This window comes from Triticum urartu, chromosome 4 (genome assembly GCF_003073215.2).
Source record: "Triticum urartu cultivar G1812 chromosome 4, Tu2.1, whole genome shotgun sequence".
NCBI classification, from domain to species: domain Eukaryota; kingdom Viridiplantae; phylum Streptophyta; class Magnoliopsida; order Poales; family Poaceae; genus Triticum; species Triticum urartu.
The window spans coordinates 338835281-338850031 of NC_053025.1; positions in this window are offsets into that span (position 1 = coordinate 338835281).

A 14751-nucleotide genomic window follows, 5' to 3' on the forward strand; every position below is an offset into this window, starting at 1 on the left:
GGTAGATCTTCACGGAGTAGGCCATCTCCTTGCCCTTACAAACTCCTTGGTTCAACTCCACAATCTTGACGGAGGCTCCCAAGTGACACCTAACCATTCTACGAGACACCACTCTCCAAAAAGTAATCGATGCATGGTCTGTTGATGATGAACTCCTTGCTCTTGTGCTTCAAATGATAGTCTCCCCAACACTCAACTCTCTCTCACAGATTTGGATATGGTGGAAAGATGATCTGAGTGGAAAACAAGTTGGGGAAGGCTAGAGATCAAGATTCTTTTGGTTGGAATGGAATATCTTGGACTCAACACGTGAGTAGGTGGTTCTCTATCAGAAAATGAGTAGTGGAAGTGTAGGCATCTTCTGATTGCTCTCCCCTCGAATGGAGGATGGGTGGAGGGGTATATATAGCCTCCACACAAAATCTAGCTATTACACACAATTCACCAAACTTGGTGGGACCAAATCTAGAAACTCGGTCATACCGATATGGTTCAAAATGTGAACGTTAGAGATTTCGGTGGGACTAATATGTTCAACACAGCAGGACCGATGTGCTAGGGTTAGGGTAAAACCTCAACTTGGTTTGACCGATTACACAAACTCGGTGAGACCGATTTTGGTAATAAGAAAAACAGAGAATTGGTCAAGAAAATTCGATGGGACCGATTTCTTACCTTGGTGAGACCGGGATAATTGCAATAGGCAACATAGAGTTTGCAAGCCCATCTCGGTGAGACAGAGATCCCATCTGTGAGACCGAGATCCCATTGGTGAGACCGAATTGATTAGGGTTTCTGTCAGTGGCTATTTCAAGTGAACTTGGTGGCGCCAAATATATCAAATCGGTGGGGCCGAGTTTGACTTTAGGTTTGGGACATATCTGGAAATGAGAAAGTGGTTAAGGGATTTGGAGCATATCACCAAGCACTTTGAGCAAGCTAGCCATTAAGCAACACCTCATCCCCTTTTAATAGTATTGGCTTTCCTATGGACTCAATGTGATCTTGGATCACTAAAATGAAAATGCAGAGTCTTGAGATTTTTCCAATCCTTGTCCTTAGCTTCTTGAAGGGGTTCCACATCCTCTTGTCCATACCACGCCTTAGTTAAAATTTTGAAATATACTAGATAAAAAAATTAGTCCAACAAGAGATATGTTGACAATAATTACCAAAATCACCCGAGGAGCACTTGTGCTTTCACCAGTCTATTATGTTAGACCCCTTCTCGAGGGGGCTAGGTCAAGATATTCTGGTGTCCTAAAACTTCTTTTTTGTCCTCTCATGGCTGCAAGGAAGTCGTGTCACTACTTCCAAGAACATCAGATTATCATCGTCACTCACTTCCTAATGCAAAGGATCTTGAGAAATCCAGACGCAACTGGTAGGATTGTGGAGTGGGCGTTGGAACTGTCAAGCTTTGACCTCAAGTTTGAAAGTACTTCAACTATTCAGAGCAGGGCTTTGGCGGATTTGATTGCAGAATGGCACTAATGCCAGACAAAGAAACACCAGAGACATCTCTCCTCGGCAAGGAAACAATCAAAGATTGGATTATGTACTTTGACGGGCCTTTTTCACTTCAAGGCACCGGAGCTGCAGTGCTGCTTGTCACACCCACTGGAGTGCACCCCAGGTATGTAATACAAATGCATTTCCCTATGGAGATGACAACAAACAACACTTCTGAGTATGAAGGATTTCTTGCCGGTCTTAGGATTGTGACAAGCCTTGGCATAAGAAAGCTCATCATGAAAGGTGATTCATAATTGGTTGTGGAGGAAGTTAACCAAGATTATGAGAGCCCATTGATGGGAGCATATGTTGAGGAAGTGACAAAAATGAAGAGAATTTGACGGTTTACAAACAGAGCACATTCCTCGTCCGGAAAATAGCATAGCTGATGATTTCTCAAAGTGTGCCGCTCTCAAGTTGCCTATGGAACCAGGTATGTCCTCCATTTGACTTAGCCATCTGTAATACCATCAACGGGACAGAACAAGAAAAGTAAGTTGAACACTGGCAAATACTTTCCCGCCAAGCTCCCAGAAGTTGCCAGCAAGGATGTTGTTGGGAACAACGACAAGCTTGTCGGTGAGCCGCACACTCTGGTAGGAATCCAAGTCCTTGTCACTGAAGCTAGAGCTCCCGCAGCTAAAGATATGCCTTTATTCCTTCTCATCGAGCCACAAGCTATGACATGGACATCGCAGATAGTCTTGTTCCTTCAAATAGGAGAACTTCCCAAAGAGAAAGAAGAGGCTGAAAGAGTAGCACATTGGTCTAGTATGTAGCAGTTCGTGGACAACGTTCTGTACAGGAAAAATACCGAATGGGGTGAAATTAAAGTGCATTTGCCGGGAAGATGGACACCATTTGTTGGCAGAGATAGATGGAGGCATATGTGGAACTCACATAGGATCAAGATTTCTTGTCAGAAAAGCATTATGATTGGGTTTCTATTAGTCCACTGCCCTCCAAAATTCAACTGAGCTAGTGATCAAGTATTAAGCATGCTAATTACATGGGAAGAAATCACAGAAGCCATCTCAAGCTCTTCAAATGATCCTCTCGGAATCGGGGCTCCACGGACCCAAAGAAAGGTTCGAACTTTGGTGTGGCCACGAAGAACTTCGCTATGCCTTTAGTTGCCATTCGCTACCCCACGATGATGCTCCGTCGAGCTCATTCGAGGAGGGAAGGAATCGGGCATGGTAGTTTGCCCAGGTTCGGGCCACCTTGTGGTGTAAAACCCTACTCCTGCTTTGTGGTGAATTTCCTCGAGAGGAGGATGAGTATGAACGGGTACAAGGGTCGAGCTGCCTCACGAGGGCTCAAGGGTCGAAGGGATTGGATTCTTCTCTAAGGTGGAGACTAGGCTATATTTATAGTGGCCTTGGTCCTCTTTCCTCATGGTTTAGGTAGGAAGGGGTACCACAGTGGCCCATTTTGAAGGGGGACAGGAGTACACCCTATCCTGACTAAAAGTGGCCTTCGCCTATAGTGCTTCTGGTCGTGATGCAGTGGTGGGCTCGGCGATGATCTCTGTCCAGCCGAGCAAGCGGTCCTGGTCTTGTAGCAATGGAATGGAAACCTTTGGTGGATTCCTTGGGAACCCAGATATGTCCTTGTCTCCTTATCACCAAAGAGGAAACTGTCCTCTCCTGCACCCACTGGCGCCCTCCTGGCCTTGGTCATCATGGCTCACGTCACCATGCATGTCGCGAGGGGGGGGGGTGCGAACCTAGAGATGTCCACCCCTTGGGAGGCAGCCTCGGGGGGTGCTCCCTCAGAGGTCTTGATGTTGTTCACCTCGCGAGGTGGGGGCCATCGCAAGGGTCTTGCTCGTGAAGTCCTGGCGCTGGGCCGTGGGGGGCCGTTGGTGGAGCCACACACTATACCGTAGGTAGACGGGTCTAGGTATCCCTATTCCTAGAACCCCGAAAGTAGCGCTCGGGACCATGGTGCGCTCGGCCTGGCTTCGAGGCGAAGGCAATGAGGGGAGGGTGAAGCGATGCGGGCCCTAACCTGCCCGCAGGCCTGGCTTGACACATGGCACGCGACAGGACATAGACGCCTCCACTTCCCCACATTGCCTCGGCAACCACCCAGGCTGACAAAAAGCCTGTCACACACCGCGGCTCCATCATTTCTCTGAATGTGAAGGGACACCGGTTGGCCTTCTTTGGCTACTTATAAGAGGGCGTAGGGAGCGGAGCCCCGTGGTACCCCGGCTCAGAGCAACCAGTTTACCATGCATTGCCAGCCCAAAGGCCATGTCTTCTGGCAACACACGACATCTTGGTACAGAAAACAACCGCTTTATTGATGCTAGCAGACCAAAGTTTACATTACAACAGGTAACGATGCCAAGCGGCACACACGGTGCGGCTGAACAATATATACATTATTTAGTGCACATAATGGCCTCGATCATAACAACTACGCGGCAGCAGAACAACGTCGTAGCGGAACTCCATAGCACAGGGACACCGATGTGGACACGATCTAGACTCGGACAACACTCCTTTCCAACACGACTTTCGTGAAATCTGGCATGACACGCCATGTTAGTACATGGAATGTACTTGCAAGCTCACAACAGACATAAACATAGTGACAAACAATATCATGATAATTAACCAATTATTGACAATGCAACAATATAACCAACATGTTGTGATCATACTCTTGTGAGAAAAATCCCTCTTACCAACGGTGATCACTTCTTGGATCACCACCATGCCAACCTCAATATCTTAACTATGAATATCTCGTGATCTTTCCAGCGATCACAACCACGCCCCATACTTGGTCTAAAACAATTATCCTTCCGGCGATCACAACCACGACCAACATTTGGTCTTATCCATCCCGATGGCTTTCTCGCCATCATCAACAGTGCAGATTTCATAACTTAGTGTGCAAGTTTTATTAAATGTTGACCCATGGTGTGACCTACTTTCGAGCGCGTCCGTAACCATGTACTCGACTATCGATAGATTAATACACTCTGCAGAGGTAGCACACTGTACCCACACCACGGAAGTCATGGCCTCGTACTCCCATTCAGGTGGACCAACGGCATTCCGACAAAACCCCTCCATTGCCATGACACTCTCTCGGCCACTCCGACTCACTCCCCACTGGGCTAGTCCTGGGTGGCCCCGTTTCTACCAAAGACACAACGACCGCCGTCGTGGCCAAAACATAAACGTCCCACACGGGGACCAGTACCAAAAATCTCAACAACGGGCTCCGCCGATGGACACCTGGACATGGCGCCCGACTAAGAACGGCGTTAGTGAGAGGGGGGAAGGAGACGCAGCTCCCACGGGGACTGTGGGCGAACGGGGATGAGCACAGGATCGAGAGGAAGGCGACAAGCATAGTGCGCACCGCACTGTTACGTTGACCGGACCGCGCCTGTGCTCGCTGCGGCGAGCTCCGGCGTCGGTGAGTGCCAGGGGAGAGTTAAGTGAGCTAGGACGAAGATGGTGGCGAGATTTGGCAAGTTTAGGTAGGCGGGGAAGCGAGCACGCGATCAACAGAGGCTCGGGCGCGTCGCAGAGCGCGTCGGCCGTATGCCAGCACGCCTGGACGAACACGGTCTCCGCGTGAACTCTGACCTCAGGCCGACCTAAGCCCAAACTTCATGTCTGGCATATTGTTCGGGGTAGTTTTGAAGTTTACCACGCTATGGTTTGGATCCAGACGCAGTAGAAAAGATTTCACAAGCCTAGTAAGTTTCTGATCAGTAACTTTGAGAGGTTACTGAGGTCAAACGGCTGGGAGTAGGGAGCTGGGCTTCGGAGGTTAGCAATCATCTACTAAGGTGATGATGCATAAGAAAAATCAGCCACAATGGAGCAAGTAAAATGGCGGTTGCTGTAGAAACCACCATTTCTGTCCAGAACAGAAAATATTTTCTATAGCAAAAATATTCCAAAAAGTTATGCAATACTTTTGGTCAGGAGGGTGCCCTAGGGTCCCTAGAATATTTGTAAATTTTCTCAGATTTTTTTGGGCAAGAAAAATTGGGGTTGCTTTGGAGCACATTGATCTAGCTAGGTTTTAAGAGAGGGAAACGTATATTTTTCATTTAAGAAAAATATTCCAACAATTATTTTGAGATGAACCAGAGTGGGAATGATGGTTAGAGAGGGAAATGGGACACTTGGGTGAAAGCCAAGGGGTACCCAAGTGTTTAAGTCCATATGAAAAGATGCAAAACTCCAAATTTCAAAATCAATCCAAAAGAAAATCAGGCAAATAAAAGAGGGCAAAAACTAGGCTGTCACAAACCTCCCCCACTTAGAATGAATCTCGTCCCCGAGATTCGGTTGCTTGGGAAAACTATTCTGGACAATGTGACTTCAGAAATTCTTCCCGTTCCCACATGGATTCTGACTCTATGTGATGCTCCCACTGAACCTTGTAGAACTTTCTTACTTTGCTACGAGTGACCCTTTCCATCTGATCCAAAATTTTAATCGGTCTCTCTTCATATGTTAAGTCCTTTGCCAACTCTATCTCAGTGTTAGCAGTCTTTTTCTCAGGCGGCGATATGCATCGCCTCAACTGTGAAACGTGAAACACGTTGTGCACGTCTGATAATTCAGGGGGTAGTTCCAACTGATATGCAACAGTACCCACTCGTGACATAACTGGAAATGGACCAATAAATCTGGGTGCCAACTTTCCACGAGTCTGAAATCTTTTGACTCCTTTCATAGGAGTGACTCGGAGGTATACCTGTTCTCCGGGTTCAAAACTGATCTGTCGGTGCTTTGCATCATAGTAACTCTTCTATTGAGATTTGGCCAATTGTAATCTTTCTCTGATTTCGCTAACTTGTTTCTCAACTTCCATCATGAGATCCGTCCCGAAAATGCGGCTATCTCTAGTTTGAGACCAATTTAAAGGAGTGCGGCAATTACGGCCATACAAAGCCTCATATGGTGACATTTTTAGACTGGTCTAGAAGTTGTTGTTATAAGAGAACTCGACATACGACAGGCAGTCTTCCCATTTAGATCCTTGGGCCAAAGCACAGGCCCGCAACATATCTTCGAGTATTTGGTTCACCCGCTCTATCTGTCCATCGGTCTGAGGATGATAAGCGGTACTGTATTTCAGTGCTGTCCCCAAGGCTTGATGGAGACGTGACCAAAAACCGGAGGTAAAAAGTGAACCTCGATCAGAAGTTATGGTTCGGGGTACTCCATGCAGACTGACTATCCTGGATACATATAGTTGTGCAAGTTGAACCACTCGATATGTGGTTCTGATTGGGATAAAGTGCGCAACCTTGGTTAAGGTGTCCACTATGACCCAGATTGCATCATTGCCTCACAAAGTGTTGGGCAGTCCTGTGATGAAATCCATGCAGACATCATCCCATTTCCATTGTGAGACTGGCAGGGGTTGGAGAAGTCTGGCTGGCTTTTGATGGTCTGCCTTCACCTTGTTGGATATGTCGCAACAGGCTACAAAATAAGCGATGTCTTTCTTCATCCCATCCCACCAGAACACATGTCGCAGATCTTCATACATTCTCGTACCTCCAGGGTGAATAGAATACGAAGATTCATGTCCTTTCGACATGATTTTCTGCTTTAAATCCGCCTAATTTGGTACACAAATTCTTCCACAGAATGGGAGAGTACCAAATTGATCCCTTGAGAAATCTGAGGTCTATCCCGCTGCCTTATTCTTGGCACGTTTTCTGCAGAATGGTGTCATCTGGCTGTGCCTTGCGGATCTCTTCCTCAAGGGTGGGGGCGACTTCCAAAATATTAGCAAGGCCAGCATCAACTATGACCAGGTTGAGCTGAGCAATCTCCTCTTGAAGTTCAAGAGGCAAGGATTCCAATATGATATTCAGGCTGACAGGCTTTCGACTGAGTGCATCGGTGACCACGTTGGCCTTACCTGGGTGGTAATTTATTCTTTCTAAGATCATAATCCTTTACTAACTCAAGCCACCTTCATTGACGGCGATTTAAATCTGGCTGAGTAAATATATACTTGAGACTTTTGTGATCGGTAAAAATTTCGCACCTCTTCCCGATGAGATAGTGTCTCCAAATTTTTAGAGCATGAACCACCGCGGCCAATTCCAGATCATGAGTGGGATAATTTCCCTTCTAGGGTCATATATGTCATGATGCATAGGGTACTACCTTGCCATCTTGCATAAGTACGCATCCAAGTCCTTGTCTGGAGGCGTCGCAGTACACATCAAAACTGTGGTAGATATCTGGAAGAGTTAACAGCGGTGCGGTCGTCAGCCGTATCTTCAGCTCATTAAAACTTTTCTCACAGTCCTTAGTCCATTCAAACTTCTTATCCTTTTTGAGAAGCTCCATCATGGGTTTAGCAATCTTGGAAAACCCTTCAATGAAACTGCGGTAATACCCAGCTAATCCAAGAAAACTCCGGATCTATGATATGGTTGCGGGTGGAAACCAATCGAGCACATCCTTTTCTTTCCTTGGGTCCACGGGTATACCTTCGGCGGATAGCACATGTCCAAGAAATCCAACCTGCTTGAGCCAAAATTCGCATTTACTGAATTTGGCGTATAGCTGATGGTAGCGGAGTCGTTGTAACACTGCTCGGAGGTGATCTTTGTGATCTTCTTCACTCCTTGAGTAAATAAGTATGTCATCGATGAAGGCTACCACAAACTTATCGAGGAAGTTCATGAATACTTTGTTCATCATATGCATGAAGAAAGTAGGGGCATTGGTGAGACCAAAGGACATAACTGTATATTCATAAAGACCGTACCGAGTGGTAAAGGCGGTCTTAGGAATATCTTCCTTTTTAATCTTGAGCTGATTATATCCTATCTGTAAATCAACCTTGGAGAATACCTTGACCCCACTGAGCTGATCAAACAAATAATCAATCCTTCGTGGTGGATATTTGTTTTTGATGGTGACATCATTCAGCTGACGCTAATTCACACACATGCGGAGACTGCCATCCTTTTTGTCCACGAAGATAGCAGCTGATCGCCATGGTGAAGAGTTGGGATGGATATATCCTTTCTGGAGTATTTCATCAAGTTGTTTCTTTAGCTCCACTAATTCTGATGAGGGCATCCGGTAATACTTCTTGCATAACAGTGCTTTTTCCGGGCACAAGATCTATTGCGAACTCAAGCTCTCGATCTGGTGGCATGCCTAGCAGCTCTTCTGGAAATACATCAGGAAACTCACTAACCACAAGAATTAATTCCAATTCATCCACATCGGTGAAGGTCATTTCTTTCTTGGGTATGCTTCTGCGATCATAGAATTTGGTAGCCTGCCCCTCCCGACTGGTCAAAGTGACCTCTCAGGTCGTGCAATTTATGCATACTTGGTATTGAGTCAGCCAATTCATACCCAAGATAACATCCAGTTTAGCAGACTCAATAATTATCAAAGAAGTTGAAAAGCCGACTCCGTTGATATTGATTTCCAGATTAGGGCAGAACAGATTTCTCTTGATTAAGGATCTTGGGGTTTGTACCAGCATATTCTTGCCCAAAAGCGAACAAGGAAATTTGTTCTGGGCAACAAAACTCCGAGAGATAAAAGAGTGGGAAGCCCCAGAGTCAAATACAATTAGTGCAGGTATGTTGTTAACAGGAAACATACCAATGACGACTTCGCGGTTTTCTTGGGCTTCATCTGCGGAGAGGTGATGAACATGCCCAGTGATGTGTTGCTGGTTCGGGCATGATTCCATAAAGTTGACTTGCGGCTTGAATAGAGCATTTGCCTTGCTGTTCTTGGGACACTGTCTGGCATAATGTCCGATTTGCCCACAACTGAAGCAAGCATTGGTGCGTTGGCGCTCCTCGTGCACCGGGCTGGTCACGACATTCTTGACTTGGGTGGTGGTCTTGTTAACATTCTGTTGCCAATTGGGCTTGTATTTCACCTGAGTCTGCTGCTAGGTACGAGCCTTTTGCACGGGTTGCCCATCCTTCTTTGGCTCAAACTTGTGCTTGTGATCGTTATTGACGGGCCTGTTGTCTGATACGAGCTTGTGCTCCCTTTCCGCAATGAAAGCTTTGTTCACCAGAGTTTGAAAATGTGGGAAATCAAACATGCTGAGAGTACACCGGAGTTGCGGGTTTAATCCACCAAGAAATATGTCAATCTTTCTTTCTTCAATGGCAATGTCATGAAGGGAGTAACGTGACAAATGATTGAATTTTTGCAAATATTCACCCATAGACTGATTTCCTTGGAGGAGCGCGGGAAATTCTTGTTGCTTAGCCTTCATAATTCCAGTAGGGATATGATATTTTCGGAACTGATCCGTGAATTTTGACCAGGTGATTTCTTCATCAGCAGGCCACATGGCTTTTATATTTCCCCACCATATGGCAACAGCGCCTTCAAGATAATGAGTTGCAAATGGAACTTTATCACCTTCTTCAGTCCGAGCAATCTCAAGTTTCCTCTCAATGGTTCGCAGCCAACCGTCTGCTTCCAAGGGGTCAATAGCCTGACTGAAACTAGGAGGCTTGGTCCTTTGAAAATCTGATAGCTTTGAGTGATTACCGTTTTGATTGCCATTCTTCCCCACCATAGCTTGCACACTTTTTAAAATTTCAATCAGATCATTATTCCATCTTTCCTCAAACATACGTAGCATTTTCTTGGTGGAGGGCGGATTTGGCGGTGGAGGCGGTGGTGGAACGTACGTCTCGGGGGAGTGTCCCGCCTGTCGTGCGGAATGACAAACAGGAGTACCCTCGCGAATGTTGCTACTGCTGCCTCCTCGTGACATCCTATTGTGGTTTTTCCCAAGACAACGCAACCAAGATGAGAAGTATTCAAAATAAATTGGGGAAAGGTCAGCAACAAAAGCCCGAGAAAAACTGAAATGACGAAGAAAATACGACAAATAAAATAGAGTTCCAACATAATTATACATAGACTCATACATGAAAGATACATAACATGACAGGTCCAACTACTCTCATACATGAAACAAAACCTCATGACTCGTACGACTACACTCGTGCATCATCTGGACGACTGCAAGTACTCAGAAGCTCTACTGCTCTACTGGTGTTGCAGGGTCCTCTCCTGACTCAGATCCTGAACTGACGTGGTTAACCGAGATCCCATCTGTGAGACCGATATCCCATTGGTGAGACCGAATTGATTAGGGTTTCTGTCAGTGGCTATTTCAAGTGAATTTGGTGGCGCAAAATATATCAAATCGGTGGGGCCGAGTTTGACTTTAGGTTTGGGACATATCTGGAAATGAGAAAGTGGTTAAGGGCTTTGGAGCATATCACCAAGCACTTTGAGCAAGCGAGCCATTAAGCAACACCTCATCCCCTTTTAATAGTATTGGCTTTCCTATGGACTCAATGTGATCTTGGATCACTAAAATGAAAATGTAGAGTCTTGAGATTTTTCCAATCCTTGTCCTTAGTTTCTTGAAGGGGTTCCACATCCTCTTGTCCATACCACGCCTTAGTTAAATTTCTGAAATATACTAGATAAAAGAATTAGTACAACCAGATATATGTTGACAATAATTCCAAAATCACCCGAGGAGCACTTGTGCTTTCACCAGTCTATTATGTTAGACCCCTTCTCGAGGGGGCTAGATCAAGATATTCTAGTGTCCTGAAACTGCTTTTTTGTCCTCTCATGGCTGCAAGGAAGTCGTGTCACTACTTCCAAGAACATCAGATTATCATCATCACTCACTTCCTAATGCAAAGGATCTTGAGAAATCCAGACGCAACTGGTAGGATTGTGGAGTGGGCGTTGGGACTATCAAGCTTTGACCTCAAGTTTGAAAGTACTTCAACTATTCAGAGCAGGGCTTTGGCGGATTTGATTGCAGAATGGCACTAATGCCAGACAAAGAAACACCAGAGACATCTCTCCTCGGCAAGGAAACAATCAAAGATTGGATTATGTACTTTGACGGGCCTTTTTCACTTCAAGGCACCGGAGCTGCAGTGCTGCTTGTCACACCCACTGGAGTGCACCCCAGGTATGTAATACAAATGCATTTCCCTAGGGAGACGGCAACAAACAACACTTCTGAGTATGAAGGATTTCTTGCCGGTCTTAGGATTGTGACAAGCCTTGGCATAAGAAAGCTCATCATGAAAGGTGATTCATAATTGGTTGTGGAGGAAGTTAACCAAGATTATGAGATCCCATTGATGGGAGCATATGTTGAGGAAGTGACGAAAATGAACAGAATTTGATGGTTTACAAACAGAGCACATTCCTCGTCCGGAAAATAGCATAGCTGATGATTTCTCAAAGTGTGCCGCTCTCAAGTTGCCTGTGGAACCAGGTACGTCCTCCATTTGACTTAGCCATCTATAATACCATCAACGGGACAGAACAAGAAAAGTAAGTTGAACACTGGCAAATACTTTCCCGCCAAGCTCCCAGAAGTTGCCAGCAAGGATGTTGTTGGGAACAACGACAAGCTTGTCGGTGAGCCGCACACTCTGGTAGGAATCCAAGTCCTTGTCACTGAAGCTAGAGCTCCCGCAGCTAAAGATATGCCTTTATTCCTTCTCATCGAGCCACATGCTATGACATGGGCATAGCAGATAGTCTTGTTACTTCAAATTGGAGAACTTCCCAAAGAGAAAGAAGAGGCTGAAAGAGTAGCACATTGGTCTAGTATGTAGCAGTTCGTGGACAACATTCTGTACGGGAAAAATACCGAATGGGGTGAAATTAAAGTGCATTTGCCGGGAAGATGGACACCATCTGTTGGCAGAGATAGATGGAGGCATATGTGGAACTCACATAGGATCAAGATTTCTTGTCGGAAAATCATTATGTTAGGGTTTCTATTAGTCCACTGCCCTCCAAGATTCAACTGAGCTAGTGATCAAGTATTAAGCATGCTAATTACATGGGAAGAAATCACAGAAGCCATCTCAAGCTCTTCAAATGATCCTCTCGGAATCGGGGCTCCATGGACCCAAAGAAAGGTTCAAACTCTGGTGTGGCCACGAAGAACTTCGCTATGCCTTTAGTTGCCATTCGCTACCCCACGATGATGCTCCGTCGAGCTCATTCGAGGAGGGAAGGAATCGGGCATGGTAGTTTACCCAGGTTCGGGCCACCTTGTGGTGTAAAACCCTACTCCTGCTTTGTGGTGAATTGCCTCGAGAGGAGGATGAGTATGAACGGGTACAAGGGTCGAGATGCCTCACGAGGGCTCAAGGGTCGACGGGATTGGATTCTTCTCTAAGGTGGAGACTAGGCTATATTTATAGTGGCCTTGGTCCTCTTCCCTCATGGTTTAGGCGGGAAGGGGTACCACAGTGGCCCATTTTGAAGGGGGACAGGAGTACACCCTATCCTGACTAAAAGTGGCCTTCGCCTATAGTGCTTCTGGTCGTGACGCAGTGGTGGGCTCGGCGATGATCTCTGTCCAGCCGAGGAAGCGGTCCTGGTCTTGTAGCAATGGAATGGAAACCTTTGGTGGATTCCTTGGGAACCCACATATGTCCTTACCGCCTTAGCACCAAAGAGGAAACTGTCCTCTCCTGCGCCCACTGGCGCCCTCCTGGCCTTGGTTGTCATGGCTCACGTCACCATGCACGTCGCGAGGGGGGGTGCGAACCTAGAGATGTCCGCCCCTTGGGAGGCAGCCTTGGGGGGTGCTCCCTCAGAGGTCTTGATGTCGTTCACCTCGCGAGGTGGGGACCCTCGCGAGGGTCTTGCTCGTGAAGTCCTGGCGCTGGGCCGCGGGGGGCCGTTGGTGGAGCCACACACTATACCGTAGGTAGACGGGTCTAGGTATCCCTATTCCTAGAACCCCGAAAGTAGCCCTCAGGACCATGGTGCGCTCGGCCTGGCTTCGAGGCGAAGGAAATGAGGGGAGGGCAAAGCGATGCGGGCCCTAACCTGCCCGCAGGCCTGGCTTGACGCATGGCACGCGACAGGACATAGACGCCTCCACTTCCCCACATTGGCTCGGCAACCACCCAGGCTGACGAAAAGCCTGTCACGCACCGCGACTCCATCATTTCTCTGAATGTGAAGGGACACCGGTTGGCCTTCTTTGGCTACTTATAAGAGGGCGTAGGGAGCGGAGCCCCGTGGTACCCCGGCTCAGAGCAACCGGTTTACCATGCATTGCCAGCCCAAAGGCCATGTCTTCTGGCAACACACGACATCTTGGTACAGAAAACAACCGCTTTATTGATGCTAGCAGACCAAAGTTTACATTACAACAGGTAACAATGCCAAGCGGCACACACGGTGCGGCTGAAGAATATATACATTATTTAGTGCACATAATGGCCTCGATCATAACAACTACGCGGCAGTAGAACAACGTCGTAGTGGAACTCCATAGCACAGGGACACCGATGTGGACACGATCTAGACTCGGACAGCACTCCTTTCCAACACGACTTTCCTGAAATCTGGCATGACACGCCATGTTAGTACATGGAATGTACTTGCAAGCTCACAACAGACATAAACATAGTGACAAACAATATCATGATAATTAACCAATTATTGACAATGCAACAATATAACCAACATGCTGTGATCATACTCTTGTGAGAAAAATCCCTCTTACCAACGGTGATCACTTCTTGGATCACCACCATGCCAACCTCAATATCTTAACTATGAATATCTCGTGATCTTTCCGGCGATCACAACCACGACCCATACTTGGTCTAAAACAATTATCCTTCCAGCAATCATAACCACGACCAACATTTGGTCTTATCCATCCTGATGGCCTTCTCGCCATCATCAACAGTGAAGAGTTCATAACTTAGTGTGCAAGTTTTATTAAATGTTGACCCATGGTGTGACCTACTTCCGAGCGTGTCTGTAACCCTGGACTCGGCAATCAATAGATTAATACACTCGGCAGAGGTAGCACACTGTACCCACGCCACGGAAGTCATGGCCTCGTACTCCCATTCAGGTGGACCAACGGCATTCCGACAAAACCCCTCCATTGCCATGACACTCTCTCGGCCACTCCGACTCACTCCCCACTGGGCTAGTCCTGGGTGGCCCCGTTTCTACCAAAGACACAACGACCGCCGTCGTGGCCAAAACATAAACGTCCCACACGGGGACCAGTACCAAAAATCTCAACAACGGGCACACAAGGTTATGTCTGCTTACCGGGCCAGGGTACCGCACGCCCATTACCTTCCCTAGTTGGAGGCACCGACCAGAGGCATGGCAACGGACCGAATAAAGGCCTTCC